Raw genomic sequence first — 23,763 nt, 5'->3', positions numbered from 1 at the left:
CTGATGGCAGAGGTATCTCCATGTTTTCGGCACCCGAAATTCAAGAGAGGGGCAAGGGTTAGCTTTAAGTGTGAAAGGAGAGCAGAGAAAGAAGTGGCTGGTGAAAGCAGCTTCAGCTTTTCAAGCAGTGTGTAGGGTGAGCTAGAAGTAAGAAGGGAAAAAGAGGAAATGGTGTGAAGAAATCCTGCGCGACATCTTCTCCAGCGTTGTTACTCACCATGGTCATGACTCTCCCCCTCTCCTCACCTGTGATAGTCAGTTTGTTTTCCTCCATGGGGGAGAGGATGTGCAGGAGGGCTCAGCCTCCTCCAGTCGCAGCCTCCCATCTCAAGGTTGTGTGCAACCTTCTCCTGCAAGAAATAAAAGAGTGTGTTAGTGACAGCCATGTGTGGTGTGATGTGCCTTTCATGATAGAATAGTTGGTATGCAGTGTGTAAGGAAATATAGTTTCCACACAAATGCATGAGGAATTCAAAGAGTTAGACTTAACGGGGTTATGGGTGAGAAACAACAGGAACCAGCCTTAGTGCAGTAATACTCGTGGTTATATACATACAACCATGCTATCTGAGGCAAAAACAGTGAAACAAAGGATGGGCCTGTATGTCAGAACTTGTCGCTAAGCAACTACTTCCAGAATGATGGATGGGCCCCTGGTATTGATAAGGGAACCATCTATGAGTGGTTTAAATTTGCTGCAGTAAGAAGAGAGGCTAGGGGTTAATCCAGTGTATAAGAAGCCAGCCCCCACGAGACTTAGTTGTAGAGAAGAAAGGAAGATGACGTTAGAAGTTGTAGAAGATGTTAGAGAGAAGAAAGAAGTTAGACGAACAGGACAAAAAGTTCCGATCTCTGAACAGAGGACAACAGGGTAATATGATTTCTTGTTTTCTGATAATTACTGCTTAAATATTGCATGTATTGATCCTTGCTTTTGTTCGAATAAAGGATCACCACTATAACCAATTGGTGTCAGGTCAAAATACATAAATCTTACAAGTGTGTAAGATGTGAAATGTGGGAAAGTAAGGTCTGCAGTAGTGTGTGAGTGTGAGCAGAAGGAGATGGAGTGAAGAATGGTGCAGCGATTGTAGGAAAGTGAAGGGAAACAGAGATGGAGCATATTGTGAATAGTGAGGCTGGAGATGGTAGAAGTGTGAGCAGAGAGTAAGAGAGCAGTATTCTTACTATGACAACTCTGGTGAAGTTATTGAACTTTTTCTGGCCTTGCAGCCATGTCTGGGTGCTAAGGTCAGGCATCCTCCCACTGGCAGCGAAGGTGTTATACCTGGAGGGCTATTTGCTCCCTGGAGGAAACAGGATCTGCTTCCAGGCTTGCAGTATAGCATCAGAGAACCTAGGTGCCCTGTTTGGACCTCTTGCAGCCATTTTAGCACTTTGATGTTTCCTCCTCTTTGCAACCAGAGTGCACTTCTCCTTTAAGAGGTGCTGGCTGCCTTTAAGTGGTGAGACACCCAATTTCTGGCATGCCAAATAGGCGTGCTGTTAATGAATAGCCTGGGACCATGTGAATAGATGCGTGGAGTGCGGCCCCGCCTCCTGCAGGCCCATTTTCAGGAGCGATCACATTTCTAGGCCTATGGCACTGGTGTGTTTTTCTGTTGATCTTTTTTTGTATGTGGAAGACCTGGGGCTCAATTTTAAAATCAAATTGGAGGTGTATTGGGGGCAGGGGGGGCTGCAAAAATGGCAAAAGTCCCGAGCGGGTTCGGAGGCCGGTTCCAACCCGCTAAATTCCAGGGTTGCCACAGACACACCTGTGTGTGTGCGCTTCACGAATCCGGAAGTCCCGCCAGCAATTAAAGCCGGCGGGACGATAGTTAAACCACTTATTCACATCGTTAATCTTGTTGAAGTTGTTAATTTTGTGGAGATTGAGGCAAGCGTGCGATTTCAATTCAACCTCGGCGTGTTTCCTGTGCTGTGGGAAACACTCCATGACAGATGGGGATAAAAGGTGAGTTATTGCTGCAGGGCACTCAGTTCTCTCAGACAAATTTTTGGCTGGGAGATCTTTGTGATTAGATTGAAAATTCTTGGTTTACACTCGGAATTCTTCTGTTTACACATATTTGCCAACTTTTCAGACCCCCTCAAACTGACACCATCAGGATGGCGGCACGATGGCTGCATTCACCAGTACACCCGAGAACAAGCAACGTCACCGGGACAGCGTGCACTTCCTCCACTTGGAGCTCCACAACACAGGATGAAAAACATGCCAGTCTGTCAGACACCCTTGTGCATATCCTTTGTGATCACAAATCCTTAGCCTTTCTCTTCCTCCCGCTTCTACGTGGTGCATCCCCTGTGGCTGCAGCAGAGGTAGTGGCAGGTTGCTCATGTCCATGGCCGGACTGCATAGATGCTTTGGGCCTACGCCCTCTGGGGTTTGGAGCCCGTGAGGGCCCCTCCAAAGACTGCTCCACCTGCACCTGTGGGGGAGGGGGCAACGGGTGAGACATGGGAGCACTTTGAATGGTGTCCCCACTTCCATGTCCACTTTCACCATCATCCCTCTCCTGGGCCAGGCCCACATCGCTCCTACCACCCTGCTGGACAAGAGTTTGGAAGACATGTGTGATGCCCTGGAAGGCCACTTCTAAAGTATCTGTCAGCCTGTTTAAGATGGCAGAATATTGTTCACCGTGAGTCCGAACGGCCATTGTCAGGGCCTGAATGGACTCATTTGTCAGCCATGTTTGAAGTTCAATGGAAGCTAGCCTTCTCTCTATCGCAGACATTCCCGCATTTTACCTGCGACACTATCTCAGAAATTTGCACAGTTACGTGAGACACTATCTCAGACAGTTGCTCACGTCCCTGCGACACTATCTCAGAGATTCCGTCCTGTACCTGTGACACCATTCCACTCATGCAGGAGTTGGACCCCTACATCCGTTGCGCTATTGTGGAGAGTGCAAGTGGCTCCTGTTCCAGTACCTCACAAATGTGATGCTGCCCCTCGATCATTCTCCTTTTAAAGGATGGCCCTCGGGGTTCAGCATCTGTGTTCGGCTGAGCAGAGCCTGGAGGGGAGTGCACCCACCGACGCGGACTCTCCACAGCTGGCCCTGCCACCAGTGTCTGCTCGTGCTCACATGTGGTGACTCACCAGGTGCCAACCCAACTAACTGACTACAAGGATCCACCGAGGTGTGAATATCTGTGCTGGTGGATGACTCGCTAAGATGTGACGGTGCTCCCTCAGAGGCCTGGAACTCCTCTGAAGAATCGCCCTCTGCCGTCACTGCAGTCTTTGAAGGGCCTGTAAGAGAACAGAAGGCAATATTAAGTATCATCACAGATGTGTCATGTTGCGATGAGCATACTGAGGTGTTCAACATTCCAATCATTGTTAACATCAATTCACGTTGTGTGATGAGTGTTAAAGTTGTGTCACCAGACATTTGCGGGGTGCCAGTCTCGGCTTCCCCGACGGACAGGCACTCGAGGGTGCAGCTGATCTGCAGGACCTCCTCCTCCGTGTCTGTGAGGACCACTATTTGTTGTGGTCCCCCTCCAGTCCTCAACGTCTCGCGTGCATTCTGAGCTCTCTTCTCCTATAAGGGGAGAAAGTACAGACTTGTGAGTGGGTGATGGTGACATGGCCAACCGATGAATGCATTGGTTTGGGTGAGGCTGACCGTGGAAGAGATGCATCGGAGGGTGAGTATGAGACAGAGACATCACATTTGGATGAGGATTGGGGTGAGTGGTAGTGGTGGGGTCACAAATGGGGAGGTGAGGAAGTGCAGGTAAGTTGAAGATGAGCTTTAAGTGGGTGTGAGGAGTGATGTGATGGAGTAGTCTTGGCAGTGCAGAATGAGTTGGGGGGTGGGGGTGGAGGCGGTGATGTGGAACGCAGAATGCAGGAGAATCAGTAAGTGTACTCACTTTTGCTGACCTAGTTAGGTCATCGAATCACTTCCTGCACTGGACCCAGGTGCGGGAGATGTTGCTGCAGCTGGTGACCTCCTCTGCCACCTCAAGCCAGGCCTTCTTGGTGGCAGAGGCAGGGCACTTCCTTCTGCCCGCGGGGTAAAAGACTTCTCTCCTCCTCCTCACCCCGTCCAGCAGCTGCTGCAGAGAGGTATCATTGAACCTTGGAGCAGCCTTGCCCCTGTGCTGCTCCACTGTGCCTTTTTGGTCTTTGCTACAGAAAAAGCCTTTGGGGCAACGGCCTTTTAAATAGAGCCTCTCCAGCTGACAGCCTGTCACGCAGGTGTGCAGTCTGCCCACTGTGCAGCTTTCGGACGGCAAACCCGGAAGCCAAGTAAAGGGCCACCAATTAACTTGAGATCACTTGGGAAACAGTAGGATTTTATTAGTCGGGTTACCCGCGTGCCCAATGACACCCCCCCCCCCCCCCCGCTGCCATCCCGCCACCCATTCAAAATCGAGCCCCTGCACTTTGTGAATATGAGGGGTACGCACCAAGTTATAATTTTAAACCTCAGACTTGTGGTGCTGTGGTTAGGACTCATTAGGGATGATTCCTCGATTGAGCGCTCCCAGAGAGGAGCCAGCCTCATGGGAAATCATGAGTTTGAGATCCCAACCCATTAAAAATGAATAGATGGAAAATTGATGCCTCAAGATGTGTTCTTGAAAGGGCCGCTCCCATCTGGGAATGCTGGATCACAGAATCACCCGTCTTGTGTTCGGCTCCGCTCATTGTACTTTACGCGCGTGCTCCACTCCATCAGAACATCAAAGGGTCTTCACCTAGAACGTTAACTCGTATTTACTCTTCTGAAATGCCAATGGGTGTGATATGTATTTTAATGTTTTCAGTTTTTGTTTCAGCATTGGAAGCTATTTTTTCAAATGACGGCACTTGCCACAGCAGAGGTAAATGAGACCTCCAAATGCAAGCCTCACTATACTTTAGCACTAGTCTACCTGTTAACTTTAATTGTGAGTCACATTAGGTTGTGGTGCATCTATGGAACCTATAATCCAACGATTTCAAACAACTATGAATTCGATTGACTGACTATTCGTTTCAGCCAGAGAGCAAGCCATTCTATCCATAGGGGCAGATTTCCTCTGTTTACTCTTTGGTCCAGAATTTAACACCAAAGAACGTTATTTACAATGTCACTACGGTGGCTAAAAGAGAAATTTAGTTTGTACAGTTTGTACTGTGGTCTGTAGTTTGTGCACGGTTTGTGCTGTGGTCTGTAGTTTGTGCTCTATTGTTTGTGCTGTGGTCTGTAGTTTGTGCACGGTTTGTGCTGTGGTCTGTAATTTGTACAGTTTGTACTGTGGTCTGTAGTTTGTGCACGGTTTGTGCTGTGGTCTGTAGTTTGTGCATTGTTTGTGCTGTGGTCTGTAGTTTGTACAGTTTGTACTGTGGTCTGTAGTTTGTGCATTGTTTGTGCTGTGGTCTGTAGTTTGTACAGTTTGTACTGTGGTCTGTAGTTTGTGCATTGTTTGTGCTGTGGTCTGTAGTTTGTACAGTTTGTACTGTGGTCTGTAGTTTGTGCACTGTTTGTACTGTGGTCTGTAGTTTGTGCACTGTTTGTACTGTGGTCTGTAGTTTGTGCACTGTTTGTACTGTGGTCTGCAGATTGTACACAGCTTGTGCTGTGGTCTGTAGTTTGTACACTGTTTGTACTGTGGTCTGTAGTTTGTACACAGCTTGTGCTGTGAACTCTAGTTCATAGAATCATAAAAATTTATGGCACAGAAGGAGGCCATTCGCCCCATCATGTCTGTTCTGGCCGAAAAAGAGCCATCCAGCCTAATCCCACTTTCCAGTTCTTGGTCCATAGCCTTGGAGGTTACGGCACTTCAAATACATATCCAATTACTTTTTAAATGCAATGAGGGTTTCTGCCTCTACCACCCTTTCAGGCAGTGAGTTCCAGACCACTACCACCCCCTGCGTGAAAAAAATTCTCCTCAGCTCCCCTCTAATCCTTCTACCAAATACTTTAAATCTAAGCTCTAAGCTCCCTGGTTATTGACCTCTCTGCTAAGGGAAATAGGTCCTTCCTATCCACTCTATCTAAGACTCTCATAATTTTATACACTTCAATTAAATCTCCCGTCAGCCTCCTCTGTTCCAAAGAAAACAACCCCAGCCTATCCAATCTTTCCTCATGGCTATAATTCTCTGGTTTGTGCCTGTTCAGTTTTGGTTTTGTCCATTGACATGCTTGAAATCCTACTCACAAAAAGGAGTCTAAAAGTTTCTTAATTTTGCATTGGGGCGACTTGAACCCTGCCTCCCCAGGAGAAAACCCCTCCTGGTGACTTACCTGATTCCTTCGGCCTCCTGCTCCTGCCGCCCGATATTTTGCTTCCGCCCGCCGGCCAGCTGCCGCTTTTCACCAGTTTTGGGAAGAACTTGTTTGGGCTAATGCACAGGAAGCCTTTGAGCTAAAATCTCTCGGGCCTCATGCTGCCAAGGTCAGGTCAGTTTGCTGCCCGCCTCGACCTCCCGCCTACTCGACTCATACCACGAGTTAAAAAAACAGTCTTTGTTCTATTCTGAAGTAGGGCATGGTACATGGTATAAAGTGCCTGTTTCTTTCTGCATTGATTTTCAAAACAACTGATTGTTTATCATTAAGGCGCATTAGAATTGCTGAAGGAAAAGCATCCTGTTTTACTGGCGTAGCATTAGTTTTATTGATTGGTTCCATTGTTTCCTGAGATTCATATCTAATAAGCAAATGTTGTGTGTCCTGTTTGATGAGTTCAAAGTGAATTTGGAGTGTTAGATTGGGACGAACCATGCCCTACTATTGCCATTGAGGGTGACAGCTAGTCTCATTTTCGACACCAGAAATATTTTCAGAATCCCTACAAAGCAACCATGGGTATCATTCAGTCAATCAGTAATGTCCAAAGTCATTTCTCAAGTCACTGCTGCTTTGCTGAGGAATATGTCTCACAGGACAGGCTTCCCATCAACCCTACAGGAACAGCAGAGAACTTTGGAGGTTTTTCCTTCCTATGGCTGATTTCCTCATGCATCCAGCTATGCATCTGGCAAGAATAAGCACATCCACTGCAATGGGAAAATCTCCCATCTGTTAAAGTGCATTTGGTATATTGTGCCAGGAAAGTTACAGATATATGTGTCATTTATTGAGGCAGGTCCCATGACTTTTTATTAAGACCTGGACTAGGTAGATTTGTGGAAATAGAACTGATTTTTCAATTAATGATACCTTCTCTTTCGCAGGTGACAAAGGGTACCATGAAAGTGTGTCTCACATCTCCAATACCGCAGCCCACGCAAAAGTGTTTTAATGAGGCTCACACCTCCACAAGGATAGTCACAAAGCATACATTTAAGAATTTAAAACTGTGGTTTTGATATTTAGAATTCACAGGGGACAAATCATAACAGAGTGCTTGGAAGATCTGTGAATGCCTTATTGTCATTTGCATCCCGTACTTTGTGGTATTAAAGTCTGAAGGCAATTGCAACAAAGGATTACAGTCGTAAATGATCAAGAGCAAACAAAGGAAAAATTCCACATAGTTGCCAGGTAGATTGGGGCATCATTCAGTAAGATTGTTTTTAAAGGGAGACCAACAGTACTAACATATTGAGGTAATTTAAACCTAACCCACCCACCGGGGAGGGAGCGGGTTTGGTTAGACTCCCATTTTATCCTGGCCCAATTTTATTCTCCACTGTAAAATTGGGCGGGATATAAAATGGATGGCCAACCTGAACCCGCCCCGTTCCCAGTGGGCGGATTAGGTTAAATTTACCCTGTACTTTCTTGAATTCAATATTTTACTAAATAAGTATAATGGGTATGCATGATGAAGGAATGGCCACAGTGACCAGCAGATCTAATTAGATGTTTAATTTTAATCTAATTTGCTAATTACTCTAAGTAATTGCACACAATTGCCAAATATACATATGCCTGAATGTATTTTACACTGAGCCAGAAAAGAGACTATCTTAATTGCTGCCCATTAATAGCTTAAATGTGTAAAATTTGGCTTGGTCCATGTCAGAATGTGTTGTGATGTTGCATAAATGTGTGCTGTGCATTGTGTATGCATGCAAAAAAATTAGAATATAAATGTATGAATGAAAATTATTGACTATTTATTAACAGTGCACAAAATAGTAGAGGTGGCTGTAGGGATTCTTGACCATATACCACAGATAGGGCTTGGTGTAATCTGTACTAAACTGTCCTTCAAAGTTCAATATTCCTTTCAAGGGTTTAGATTCGCAGGACAGCCACATGCTGGGTATGTGGATCAGAAGTCATCTATCCAGATGGCCTCAGACAATGCAAATTTGTTATAAAGCATTTCAGCAAACATTCATACATTAATGCTTGGAATGTCTTCTCCTTTTTGACTCTAGTTTCAAGAAGCCCATATCCAGGTGATGGTGGCAGCTCTATCAGCCAACCTTCAGATAGGGAAGGAGTCAGGGATCAAACTGCCAAACTTCCAGTCAAGGAACAGGACAAAGGGACAGGCAAATATATGTTCAAACAAAGGTTGTTGAGAATGGCAGGGAGGAAGCAAGACTTCCTTTGAGAAGAAAACCAGCCTAGGTTTAGATAGCTGGTCAGATTTCAGAGTGAACAACCGTCTAAGGAAAGTTGTTGGGACAGGGCAATATCTGGCCCAATGTTTCTAGTCTGTTAAGAGGGTCAGTATGGCGTATTTTATTATTTTATTAGCTATGAAGAGGGATACAGGAATAAGTCACTTTAGACCCTCCTTAAAATCCACCTCTGACCAAGCTTCTTTCCTAATGACTCCTTTTTTGGCTTGGCATCAATTTTTTCTGATTATTCTCCTGTTAAGCATCTTGGAACATTTTTCACATGCGTAAAGACATCTTGTTCTTGTTCTCTAAATATAATATATAAACCTCCAAAATTGCAAAACTCTGCTTGTGGATTGGAGCCTCACCTGATAGGAGCACAGATCAGAGAATCAGGCATGGAGGCCAGCGTGCTCAATTCACGAGATTCCCATGTCTCAACCATTAAAAGGTTTGGCTGGAAAATTGTGGGCGATGTAAATTGGACATACTGACCTCGGTGCAAAGTTCTCCAATCTTTACTTCCATTGAGCAAGACTCTGCACCGGGAGCAGAGTCTGGCCAGTTTGGAGCTGTAGTGTACACATTAAAATAACAATTTCTGGCTGTTACAGTTGTCAGGAGATTTTACGAGTGTTTTTGTGTTGCATGTGAGGACTTGGAAAACCTACCCTCCAGTTTGCAATTCTGTGATATTCACAATGGACGATTTACGTCCTTCGTAATGCAGAAAATAACTTGCATCGATCCTCGGGAAAATATTTGTGTAGTATTCATATCACAAGTCTGTAAAATTTATTCATATGATAAATGTATTTTTTCACACCTGTGTGATTACATTGTTCCTTCCATTTCCTTTTCATATTTAATTATAAAAAAATGTTACGTGAACAATATTCAAAGGGAACTGGAGAATTTAGAATTTTATCCAGTTGTGAGAAAAACATTTACAATTCATTCTTCATCCTCAGAATACTATGAGTGTTCCATAGTTACTGCCTGACTATCTCGTATTTGTTCCACTTATGAAGCAAACTCGCACATGGAATAAATATTGTATTAAATGCTTCAGGATGTTGTATTCTCAATAAGGCTGATTCTGTAATCCCAGACAGTGTTTAGCGGAAAATTGCAGGCAAACAACTAATTATTTTCTGTCTATTAAAATCAGAGGCCATGACCCCACGATTTCCCTTGAGGAAGTACCTATTGAGATCATGGGAGTGCAGAATGAACCGTTATATTTTGTATTAGTGCATGCAATGGGGTAAATATTTTGACTCCACACTGGCGGCAAGGTACCTTGTTCACCACAAGTATGTATTGGAATGGACAGAAAGTTACAGAGGGGGAATGTACTTGCAATTTTCCCAAATGTGTTAGCAGTTGGCAATATACAAACACTGCAGATGCAGATTTAGAGGTCCCAAAATGCCAATGGATTAGCGGTGCATAAACTCAGATAAACCGAGATCTATCTGAGGTCAGGATTTGCGGTAAAGAGAGGATCATGTGGTTGTATTCCCCAATTAATATGTGCCCCAAATTCCGCCGCAAGTGAGGGAGGGTGTAAGATATGCCCATCCTAGCAAGAGTGCAGTCATGCAAGTGATGGACTTAGGTCAGGATAATGTCATCTATCCTAAATTCCGTCACATCCGCCCTACAGGCAACCCATCTAACTCATGGCACTATAAAACACAGGTCTGTTAGAGCAGTAGCTGAGGAAGATGGACGCTGGAACTTTAAGGTGAATTATTGTATTTCATCGTGCTTTCAGGTAGAGACTCATAACTTTACTTTTGACTGGTCTTTCATGAAAATTTGCTCTTATGAAGTAACAGAGGGTTGATGTTATGTATATGGACTTTCAAGAGGGGTTTGATAAAGTGCCACATAATAGACCTGTTAGCAAAATTGAATCCCGTGGGATTAAAGGGGAATTGGCAGCGTGGATATGAAATTGGCTAAGAGATAGAAAGCAGAGAGTAGTGGTGAATGGTTGCTTTTCAGTCTGGAGGGAAATATACAGTGGTGTCCCTCAGGGGTCAGTATTAGGACCACTGCTCTTTTTGATATATGTTAGTGACCTGGACTTAGGTATAAACGGCATAATTTCAAAGTTTGCAGATGACACAAAACTCGGAAATGTAATAAACAGTGAGGCGAAATGGGCAGATACGTGACAGGTGAAATTTAATGCAGAGTAGTATGAAGTGATACATTTTGGAAGGTAGACTGGGGAGAGACAATATTAACTAAATGGCATAATTTTAAAGGGGATGCAGGAACAGAGAGACCTAGGGGCTCACATACACAAATCTTTGAAGCTGACAGGACAGGTTGGTGAAACTGTTAAAAAAGCATACGGGATCTGGGTTCTATAAATAGGGGAATAGAGGACAAAAGAAAATAAGTTATGCTAAACTTTCATAAAATCCTGGTTAGACCTCAGCTGAAATATTGTGGCCAATTCTGGGCACCTCACTTTAGGAAGGGTGTCAAGGCCTTGGAGAGGATGAAGGGGAGATTTATTAGAACGGTATCAGGGATTAGTGACTTCAGTTATGTGGAGAGACTAGAGAAGTTGGGATTGTTCTCCTTAGAGCGGAGAAGGTTAAAGGGAGATTTAATAAAGGTGTTCAACATTATGGAGGGTTCTGATAGAGTAAGGAGAAACTGTTTCTACTGGCAGGAAGATTGGTAACCTAAGGACACAGGTTTAAGGTAATTGGCAAAAGAATCAGAGGGGACACGAGGAGAATTTTTTTTACACAGCGAGTTGTTATGATCTGGAATCCATTGCCTGAAAGGTGAAAGCAGATTCAATAGTAACTTTCAAAAAGAAATTTGGATGTAGAATCATAGAATGGTTACAGCACGGAATGAGGCCATTCAGCCCAGCAAGTCCACGCCGGCTCTATGCAAGAGCAATCCAGCTAGTCCCACTCCCTCGCCCTTTCCCCGTAGCCCTGCAATTTTTTTCCTTTCAAGTACTTATCCAGTTCCCTTTTGAATCTGCCTCCACCATCCCCTCAGGCAGTTCATTCCAGATCCTAACCACTCGCTGTGTAAAAAGGTTTTTCCTCATGTCACCTTTGCTTCTTTTGCCAATCACCTTAAATCTGTCCTCTGATTCTTGACCCTTCCACCAATGGGAACAGTTTCTCTCTATCTACTCTGTCTAGACCCTTCATGATTTTGAATACCTCTATCAAATCTCCTCGCAGCCTTCTCTGTTCCAAGGAGAACAACCCCAGCTTCTCCAGCCTATCCACATAACTAAAGTCCCTCATCCCTGGAATCATTCTAGTAAATCTCTTCTGCATCCTCTCTAAGGCCTTCACATCTTTCCTAAAGTGCGGTGCCCAGAACTGGACGCAATACTCCAGTTGTGGCTGAACCAGTGTTTTATAAAGGTGCGTCATGACTTCCTTGCTTTTGCACTCTATGCCTCTATTTATAAAGCCCAGGATCCCATATGCTTTTTTAACCGCTTTCTCAACCTGCCCTGCCACCTTCAACGATTTGTGCACATATACCCCCAGATCTCTCTGTTCCTGTACCGCTTTGGCAAATTTAGAATTGTGCCCTCTAGTTTACATTGCCTCTCCTCATTCTTCCTACCGAAATGTATCACTTCGCATTTTTCTGTGTTAAATTTCATCTGTCACGTGTCCGCCTATGCCATCAGCCTGTCTATATCCTCATGACATCTATCCTATCCTCCTCACTGTTTACTATCCTTCCAAGTTTTGTGTCATCTGCAAATTTTGAAATTGTGCCCTGTACACCCAAGTCCAAGTCATTAATATATATCAAAAAAAGCAGTGGTCCCAACACCAATCCCTGGGGAACATCACTGTAAACCTTCCTCCAGTCCGAAAAACAACCGTTTACCACTACTCTGTTTCCTGTCCCTTAGCCAATTCTTTTTCATGTTGCGACTGCCCACTTGAAAATATATACTTGAAAAGGAAAAAGTTGCAGGGCTATGGGGAAAGGGCAGGGGAGTGGGACTAATTGGATAGCTCTTTCAAAGAGCAGGCACAGGCACAATGGGCCAAATTACCTCCTTCTCTGCTGTATGATTCTATAATTTGAGGCTTTCAGCTGCATTTGGAAGTCTCCCTCAGGACTGCTGTTTGTTTAGGAAATTTCCCTAAAATATACTGTAAGGCCATACTATGGGTTTACCAATGGGGATTCCCCTATTTAAACACACATACATTATATATATACATATATATATATTGGAAGAGGAAGAGGAGGAGGAACAGCAGAGCAGCTAGGAAGCTGGGCTTATGCAGCAGCACTGCAAGAGATCCAGACAGTCTGCAGATACCCTGCAGACATTTGAATACATCCCTGGAGTTATGACTAAGGAGATTGCAGTTCAGCTCAGAAGCCTTGGAAGGGCTTACTCCATCTTGCAAACTTCATTAAGAACTAAGGCAGTGTTTTTATAATTTAATGTGCTGTTAGTCTCCTTCTTTTCATACAGGACTCCTGACATCATTGTCCAAATGCTTTTCAGCCACAGGCTGACATTTTCTTAGCCTCTGCTCAGGAACATCCCTCTCTACTTCCAGTACTTAATATGCTGTCTTTCTTGTGGTGCAGCACTCTTCATCTGAACTATCAATTTCCACCCGAGTGACTAACTGGTTTGGTGCACGCGAGTGAGAAAGTGAATGACTGTGTGGTCAGATTTCCGCTGCTGTCACTGCTGTTGAGGGTCCCGTTATTGAGATGCTTTCTTTCTTTGCTTCATTTTTTCTTGCTTCCAGTCCCTGTAGAGAGAAAAAGACAGAGAAATACAATGAGTTTCTTGCTATGTATTTTTTCTTTCTGATCCAATGTCAGCATAGCTCTGTGGTAGTATTTTTACCATTGAGGCAAAACATCATGGGATCAAGCCCCACTCCAGGACTTGAGCACATGATCTATATTACGTCCCTTATTCCCTCGAGGGTAGCCACCTTGGACATTCTTGGATGTAAGAAGATGGAGGAACAGTGGACGGTGAAGCCACAGTTCCCCTGCCCCTCAAAGCTCAGGACTAGCATGATTCTGCTTTTAGGAATTGGTCCCTTCTCATTCACTCCCACACAATCATATTTACGACCACACAAACATCACACACAGTATCTTGCAGTGAAAGTGTTTCTGGGAGTTAGCAACCTATTATTTGTTCCTTTTCTGTCATTGTAAGCCTGGAAGAGCAGCTGGACATTACATCCAGTGACCCAGAGCAAGGCCATACTACACAGCACCTGCATCAATCTCATCAACATTTGCAAGCGAGACTACAGCTACACATATCCCAGAGGATGCAGTTCGTGAGCTTAAGGATAAAGCACTGAGTGAATTACTGTGCCTGTGTAAGGAGGAGCAAATGATGAAAGCAGAGGAAGAACAGGAACATCCTAGCCTGATGGCCACACAGTTACCTGCCTGAATCAGGCAGGAGCCTCATGACTTCATGTTAATCGGAGCCCTGTGGACGCTCCAGTCAGTAAAATCTGGCAGGCAAGAGGCAGGGACCAGAAAAGGTGCGTTAAAATTATCATCGTGGGGCCAGGAGGAGTCGGCGTTCTCCTCTGGGCTCCACAAGAGTAAAGTGAGCTGTTGCCGACCCAGGGCCTTCCCCCCCTCCCCTGCTCACCCTCCGTGATCGTAGCCCCTCTGGACCTACCTTTCTGCCAGCTGTGTCATCCTCCAGACCACCCGATATTGCGCCAGCAACCTGGGATACCCATTGGGGACATGCAGCTCGCCGGATGTATGTGAACGAAGACCAGCTCTTAAAATGGACTTGGCCTCCAGCCGTAGGTTTCAGGTGGGCAACCACGTGTTCCGTGCCCAGACTTTCAAGCTCCCCACCTTGTTGGTCCCTAAATGCCAATGAAAGTTTGTATGGTAACAGCCTCCTTTTGCATCCCCTCTTTTTAAAGTCATGCACTAGGTTTTCTTGCAATACATACTGACTGGACATAATAAAAATTTAAATCATAGACATCCACTCTTTCTATCCCTAAAGGTGTTCCGTGCCCAGACTTTCAAGCTCCCCATCTTGTTGGTCCCTAAATGCCAATGAAAGTTTGTATGGTAACAGCCTCCTTTTGCATCCCCTCTTTTTAAAGTCATGCACTAGGTTTTCTTGCAATACATACTGACTGGACATAATAAAAATTTAAATCATGGACATCCACTCTTTCTATGCCTAAAGGAAGTAGCCTTCCAGTGTCTATTTTGTAGCAATGTCAAGCAAATAGTATTGACTCCACACTAATTAATAGAGATAAACTTTATTGGGTTTCACATGGACTATAACAACCTACAGCTGCAAAGGAAATGTTGTTTCCTATTCAGTTTTCATTTGGTTGTAAAAAGGTTACTCAATTAAACCTTCACCGACAGGGAGAAAGAATACTGGGATGATAATTTAAAATGACGTGCTATTTATCTTCATTGACCTGATAATGGTTTGAAAGCCCAGTAGGAGCAGGGATTTTTATTGCAAACCGGCAGCACGCCTGACCTCGGGAAGAAGAAAAAAAAGACATTCATGTCAGCAGCATCACTCAGATTCACTTTCTATTCTGTACTGTGCCTGAAGCTGAAACGCAAGTCTGCCTGGGGACGCTTCACAGGGGCTGCAAGTGTAAAATTAGATTCAAAAGCAAACAGCCCATCTTAGTAGCTTTTAGTGCATGAATCATTTTAATTTTAACAGCTATTGCGGTGCTGTGCATCTCTCGACTCGGCCTTTCCTGTAGGAAGAGAAACAGATGCCCAGTCCAGTTTATCAGGAGCGAGCAAGAATAACAACTTCATGTCTTCATTTAAAATAATAAACTGGAAGCACAGCAGAGAGAACAATTCGTCATATCGTAAATTAATAAGGAAAGTACAGCAGTTATGTCAAAAATTTGAATGACGCCAAAAGTGTAATGACACCAAAATTAATTTCCTGAATGTGAATGTGGCAACATTAGCTGCCATGTGTTCATTTAACATTACATTAATTTGTAGATTATTTTGTGACTGTTATTTGTAAGGCAATTTCTAGTAAGTCTAGCAAAAAGATTATGGATTGGTGACTGATACAGGACCAGCATTTCTCATCTCCTTTCCAATTAAAAGCAACAGGAGCATGACACATATGCCCAATGTCACCACATGACAACATTTCCGAAAGTACAGGGGGTTATTCATGTGGCCATTCTTTAAGCCCATTCTGTGTGTCAGTGAGTGACCATCTATCATGAATCCCTTTGAAAATGCTATCCAGAGGCATGAGATTAGTTTTCGCATGGATGCTGATTATACCCAGCGCTGGTGCCAACTCCTTCATTAATCTTATGACTTCTCGCCATTTCTCAGTGCTTATCTAAGATTTAGACCTCGATGAGGCAAAACTTCTTCCAGCTTAATGACAGAAAAACTAAAGCTATCCGTTATCAGCTCCCACAAACACCTATGCACCTCAGCGAGGGGTCCCTGGCTGCCACCGCAGGCTTAGCCCAGAGGGTGGAAACTTGCAATTTGATTTTAACCCTCCCTGTTCAGCAGCGATGAAGCGGGGCAGCAGTTAAAACGGAGCCGTTACGTTTCCCGCTCTGTTCAGGCCGATTCATGATTTTAACGCTGCTTGTTTTGGTGGGTGTCTCATTAATCAACGCAAAATCAGGACTTTGTGAAGTACATGGGGCCCCTGATTGGCATTTTAACTGACTCTTGAGCGAAACGCACAGGTTAGCTGGTCGGGAAGCCAGCGAGGCTTGCTAAGTTAAAAAAAAAAATTTGCCTTAGCGGATCTCAGGCCCCCACAAGGAAAGTCCAGGCCGTTGCTGCTCAGGGCTTCCCCCCAGCCGTGAGCCCCTCAGGACAACCCTCCCAGACTTACCTTGCTGCCGTCGGCCTTCTTCTGATGTCGGCGGAGGGTCTCTGTGCCCCCCTGCGATCCGATGCCCCCCTCGTGATCTCTCCCCCACTGCGGTCACCCTTCCGCGATCTCTTCCCCTCTACCCACCCTTGTGAGCTCTCCCTCCCTCCTTTCTGGCCCCCAGCTGCGGCCTTGTACTGTAGGCCTTCCCGCCCGACAGCAAGCCAGCTGGAGGTGATACTTTTCTGCAGTACCAGCACTGAAATGGGAGCCCCAAGGATTTTGGGCCCAATGTCTCTTATGATCCAAAACCTGGGCCTTCATATGTGCTATATGTGCCATGTATGGGCTGGCATGACCAGGTTTTACAAATATCCTCCCCCCCTAGCTATAGTATATAGTATATGAGAGATCACATGGCATACCATAGCATCAGATCAATCCTCAAAGGTCAGATTTATTTACAGGTTAATTCAAGCACAGAAGCCAAATGATACAGCAAGGTACTGAATCTGAACAATATTAAAAGCTTTACGATTGGAATCACTTAAAACATCCATTGGGTCAGCAACAGGGATTTTAAACGATAGTCTTCCACAGTCTTTCATGATGCAGGAGTGCTCCTCTCGACCACACATTAAAACCTCAGGCCCCCAATCATGATCCCGATTCAAACCACTCCCCCCCCCCCACCCAATCGCCACTGCTACCCTCCCACCCAGTCGCCCCCTCTCCTGATTACCCCCTCCCGGTCACACCCCTCTTCCGGCCCCCTTTAAGGGCTTACCTGAGGGCTGCTGCCAGCGACCTCATCTTCGAGGCCTCTTCTCCGACGACCTGCCTGGGGTTGAGCAATAGGTGTGCGCAGCTCACCAGATCACTGATAATGAGGCCTGAGGCCCAATATTAGGTGCACCTCGGATCTCTCGGCCAAAACACGTAAATCTGCCTATTTTTTTCAGAGTCATTACCTGGTAGAAATCTTTTCTAGAGAAAGAAATTCTACTTACCAGTATACAAAGATTTTTTTTTTGCAAGAATGTTTTTTGATATTAGCAGATGGATGCATAATGTATTTGTATGATACTCCTCCGTTCATTATTTTAAACTGAGGTGTTAACCTATTTAAAATCAATAGGTTAATGTTACAAAGAAAAGAGCAGATTGCAGGATGTCGTATGATGCTTGTGTTAGTCCACTAATAATACCAATAATAATTTTTAGTCTTAAACCATTAACATCTTGCAAGCTGCAGTTGTAATGGGTAGACGCCAGCAGTATGACAGACTCTTCAGAAATATAAGCGGTAGTTAATATAATGCTTCTGATCTATGCTTATCATATTTAGATAGCAGCATTTAATAATGTTCGCTAGACATTTTGACTTGCAGATCTGCTCTGGAGACTGCAAACTGAACCAGCTGACTGGAGTGGCAAGTTTTGAGAGGTGCTACAGTGTGGAATTACACTGAGGAAGTGAGTCAATTGAAAAATGTTAGCCTTGTCATGTTCAGTGTTGCAGAGCAGCTACGCACATGCAGATCATGTAGGTATCCAGTTGTCGGTGTTTTTAAGGGGATTTATTTACAACCTGCAGATGGCAAGAGTTCAGATTGTATTCAGCCATTGCTTATGTGAAACGATGAAAGTTGACTGGATAACGAATATTGATCAGATTTCAAACTAAACTGTAACGTGGATCTACAGAGCAGATCTAGTTTGAGCTTTATAAGTTGTGATTACTCGAATATTTTTGGATGCGATTTGGAGGTAACTTTAGAAGAAACTGTCTGGAATTTTAAATTGTCACTGTGAAATAAAACTGGTGAAATGAAATTCTATTCTTAAAACAATAGAGCTACTTACATTTATTTATCCATTATTCACTAGTGAAAAGTGAACCAGATGAGTTGTGATAGTTCAGTTCTGTTCAGCTAAGCTCATAGAATTAAATGCCAGATTCAGGCATCTGAGCTCATTGATTAATGTCTCTGTTATAGTGCAGATACCAGTTTGACAACAGTGCCTACTTTAAAGGAATGCACAGCTGGCAATACCAAGACATAATTCTGCTCTGCGAAGAGCCAACAGGACAGCTGGCTTTTTGCTACCACATAAAAAGTTTGTTTTGCACCAATTGCAATTATACTGCAAAGATGCAAAGCTAAAGCATGACAAGATTATCTTACAACCCTCTATTAAACTGAATCAGGCTGACAGTGCTGCAATTTAACTAGCCCATAACACTCTGAATAAGCTCTCATATCTATCCACCTCCCCTCAAAAAAGGAAAAACATCAACAACTTGCACAGGCCCTATTGAGGGGGTGATCGTGTGGTGGGAAGGGATTTCCGCCCACTGCTTTTCCCTGCCAGTGATGCCTTCCCAAATCATGGGGACTGGCTTTTTAAATATTAGTGGTGGGCGGTCGGTGCCTGCCGAGACACAGTGGAGGCACGCATCCCATATTGCCACCATAAACTCAGAGCAGTACCCCACCATTCTGAAAATGGCAGCCTGAGGCCTAGATCGGGTCGAAGAAATAAAAGGTAAAACTTTTTTGTTTTTTTAAGCAGTCTTCTGCGGGCTCTCTTCCAACAGCAATCAAATCCTTTTAGGATATGCCTTCTCCGCTGTAAGGCCTTACTTAAGGCCAGAATGGGACATGTAGGTCACACTGGGCCTGTCGGAGGTGCTTTCGGCAGAATTCCCAGGGGAAGGTAGGGAATGGCTTCTGAAATGCTCCAAGCTGTTGGAGCAATGTGACTGGTTTGGGCAGAAGAAGCACCTGGCCTTCCTAGATCTAAATTTCAGAAGCAACTTTAAAGGAGCAGAAACCCAGCCCCAAATTGCAAAACGTCTGCCGCGACTCTGCTGGGATTCCATCACCTGCCCCAGGTTCTGCAATTTCTCTCTCCCTCAAATGTTTCTGGTCTGGGCATTGCACTGTTTGAAGACCAAGAGGGTAAACAGGAAACCTGTTTCCATGCCACTGCCAGCCAACCATTAAGATGCATTTTCATGTGACATAGATTATCTCACTCAGTGTTCCCTTCCCCCTCAGCCACAAGTATCTGTTTTCTGATGGTGCTTTTACAAATTGGACAGAAGGCTAAAAGCCTGGTTAGATGTTTATGGTTAGAGCTTTGCCTGGTTAGTGTAATGTTGCTTTAAGAATGTTCTGGGATGATTATGTCCTGTGTGGCCATTAGATTGGTAATTTATATGCCTTGCAGAAATCATTAATTGTAGAGAACAAGCTAATATTGATTGTACAAAAACACAAAAAAGCAGACAGCAAAAAATCCAACCTGAACCTTTAACATATCTCCATAAAAGATGGGAACAGAGACATCATGGTTAGATTCTGACTAAATCAAACTCAAATCCTTGGGTGATTTACCAATGTTTCTTACAGAATACAGTTTCATATTTCTACACTTGAAAAGATTTGATCTTGTCACCACATGCAGTGTTATGCAAGATAACGTGGCCATTGCTTTAGGTGTTGGAAATCTTAAATATTATGGTCTGGAAATCGTGCTGAGCGGCGAACGGACGTCGCCTGTCGCTCGGAAGTAACTAACTCACCCACAAACTTTTCACAGGCTTCTGAACGCAAACTTGCTTTAATTGAGAGTTGCAAGAAGTGCAGCAGTCGATCCCGGGCTTCTCTGAGCAGTGAGGGGAGGAAAGGATCTCTCTGTCTCCTCCACCAATCAGCTTGAAGCAAGCCACGCTGTGAGGCACAACCAGGAAGTGAATCTCATTCATAAAACTGCGCGGTTTGAGAGTCAGATAAGATTGGTAAATGTACTATAAAAATCAAATAGAGAAAGCGAAATAAGGAGAGTAAGATTAAAAGACTGAGGTAAAAGAGGCAGAAAGAAAAAGTAAAAAAATAAAAATGTTAAACTTTTTAATTAAAAACATTTTTTTTTAAATGCCCAAAAACTATTAAAATCTGGAATAATGAAACTCCACATTTTTAAAAGTTGATTTTCAGTACCAGAGAGGTTGTTTAGCAGTCATTAATACTTACCATGTTGGTAAAAGTTAGTTTAGATCTGATATAACTCAGTGTACCTTTTTTCTGGTGAGATTAGTTAGTTTCCAGCTTGGCAGGAGGGCAAGTTCACGCTGGACCATTAATTCCTGATGGCAATATCCCTTTAACACCAGGCTATCAGATCAGCAGGGAATCAGGAAGAGCAAGTTTCGTATTTCCGCATTTGACTACGCATGTGCAGTCGCTGGAACTTGCTCTTCGATTTGCCTATTAATAATGGTGAGCGCTGTTAGGCTCACCATTATTTTACAAGCAATACTGGCCCAATGACTCCAATTTACAGTACGTTATTTCAGAGTACCTCATCCTCACCAATCTACCTGTCGCAGATGCATCTGCCCATGACAGTATTGGTAGGAGTGACCACCGCACATACCTCGTGGAGACGAAGTCCCGTCTTCACACTGAGGACACCATCCAACGTGTTGTGTGGCACTATCAGCGTGCTGAATGGGATAGATTCAGAATAGATCTAGCAGCTCAAAATTGGGCATCCATGAGGCATTATGGGCCATCAACAACAGCAGAATTGTATTTCAGCACAATCTGTAACCTCATGGCCCAGCATATTCCTCACTCTACCATTACCAACAAGCCAGGAGATCAACCCTGGTTCAACGAAAAGCATGCCCAGAGCAGCACCAGGCGTACCTAAACACAGGACTACGTGCATGCTAAACAGTGGAATCAGCATGCTATATACAGAGTTAAGCGATTCCACAACCAATGGATCAGATCAAAGCTCTGCAGTCCGCCACATCCAGTCGTCAATGGTGGTGGACAATTAAACAACTAACAGGAAGAGGAGGTTCTGTAAACATCCCCATCCTCAATGATGGCAGAGCGCAGCACGTGAGTGCAAAAGACAAGGCTGAAGCGTTTGCAACCATCTTCAGCCAGAATTGTCGAGTGGATGATCCATCTCTGCCTCCTCCTGATATCCTCACCATCACAGAAGCCAGTGTTCAGACAATTTGATTTACTCCACGTGATATCAAGAAACGGCCCATAGCAAAGGCCATGGACCCCGAAAATATTCCGGCTGTAGTGCTGAAGACTTGTGCTTCAGAACTAGCCATGCCTCTAGCCAAGCTGTTCCAGTACAGCTACAACACTGGCATCTACCCGACAATGTGGAAAATTGCCCAGGTATGTCCTGTCCACAGAAAGCAGGACAAATCCAATCCGGCCAATTACTGCCCCATCAATCTACTCTCAATCATCAGCAAAGTGATGGAAGGTGTCGTCGACAGTGCTATCAAGCGGCACTTACTCACCAATAACCTGATCACCAATGCTCAGTTTCGCTTCCACCAGGACCACTCAGCTCCAGACCTCATTACAGCCTTGGTCCAAACATGGACAAAAGAGCTGAATTCCAGAGGTGAGGTGAGAGTGACTGCCCTTGACATCAAGGCAGCATTTGATCAAGTGTGGCACCAAGGAGCCCTAGTAAAATTGAAGTCGATGGGAATCAGGTGGAAAACTCTCCAGTTGCTGGAGTCATACCTAGCACAAAGGAAGATGGTAGTGATTGTTGGAGGCCAATCATCTCAGCCCCAGGACATTGCTGCAGGAGTTCCTCAGGGCAATGTCCTCAGCCCAACCATCTTCAGCTGCTTCATCAATGACCTTCCCTCCATCATAAAGGTCAGAAATGGGGATGTTCGCTGATGATTGCACAGTGTTCGGTTCCATTCGCAACCCCTCAGATAACGAAGCAGTCAATGCCCGCATGCAGCAAAACCTGGTCAATATCCAGGCTTGAGCTGATAAATGGCAAATAACATTCGTGCCAGACGAGTGCCAGGCAATAACCATCTCCAACAAGAGAGGGTCTAACCACCTCCCCTTGACATTCAACGGCATTACCATCACCAAATCCCCCACCATCAAGATCCTGGGGGTCACCATTGACCAGAAACTTAATTGGACCAGCCACATAAATGCTGTGGCTACAAGAGCAGGTCAGAGGCTGGGTATTCTGTGGCGAGTGACTCACCTCCTGACTCCCTAAAGCCTTTCCACCATCTACGAGGCACAAGTCAGGAGTGTGATGGAATACTCTCCACTTGCCTGGATGAGTGCAGCTCCAACAACACTCAAGAAGCTCGACACCATCCAGGACAAAGCAGCCTGCTTGATTGGCACCCCATCCACCACCCTAAACATTCATTCCCTTCACCACCAGCGCACTGTGGCTGCAGTGTGTACCATCCACAGGATGCACTGCAGCAATTCACCAAGGCTTCTTTGACAGCACCTCCCAAACCCACGACCTTTACCACCTAGAAGGGCAAGAGTAGCAGGCACATGGGAACACCACCTGCACCTTCCTCTCCAAGTCACACACCATCCCGACTTGGAAATATATCGCCGTTCCTTCATCGTCGCTGGGTCAAAATCCTGGAACTCTCTTCCTAACAGCACTGTGGGAGAACCTTCACCACACGGACTGCAGCAGTTCAAGAAGGCGGCTCACCACCACCTTCTCAAGGGCAATTAGGGATGGGCAATAAATGCTGGACTTGCCAGCGATGCCCACATCCCATGAACAAATAATAAAAAAAGCATTTTCACACTACAAACCAGTTTCTTGGATCAAAGAGCAACTGTGTTAAGGTAAAATTTTCACTTTTGGCTTAACTTGGGAGTGTGGCAACGTTAGAGTAATTAGAAGCTTTGAGGATGTGCATGTCAGGGTGGAATAGTGTTCCTGGTGTGTGAAAGATGGCAGAGATGTGATGAGGCGAAGGAAGTAATGTTGAGGAAAGTAGCAGGTGCAGAGTGCTGAAGTAGGAGCAGAAGAAGATGGAGTGTAGTGTGCTACAATAATTGCAGGAGATTTCTGGCAATCAGGGGACAGAGGGGTTGTAAGTGTGGGGCAACAGGTAGTACAAGGTTCAGCAGAGAGTAAAGTGAGATATGAGTTAAGAGGCTTACCTTAGCTAGCCTTATGAGGTAATTGAACATCTTCCCATATTGTAGCCATGTCCTAAGGGCAATGCTTCTGGCACTGACCCAATCTGCAACCTATGCCCACTTGGACCCAACAGTTTGCCTGGATATCTTCCTGCCACCTGGTGGATAGAACATGTCTTTCCTCTTGCCGACCTCCTCCACCAATACAGCATCAGAAAAACAGGGGGTCTTTGCAGCTTCTCCTGCGCCTATCATCATCCACAATCTTTAGTAACAGATACTTGCAGCTAAAATGCACCTCCCCATTAAAA

The sequence above is a fragment of the Heptranchias perlo genome, chromosome 12 (assembly GCF_035084215.1).
Source record: "Heptranchias perlo isolate sHepPer1 chromosome 12, sHepPer1.hap1, whole genome shotgun sequence".
NCBI classification, from domain to species: Eukaryota; Metazoa; Chordata; class Chondrichthyes; order Hexanchiformes; family Hexanchidae; genus Heptranchias; species Heptranchias perlo.
This window is presented reverse-complemented; position numbering follows the sequence as displayed.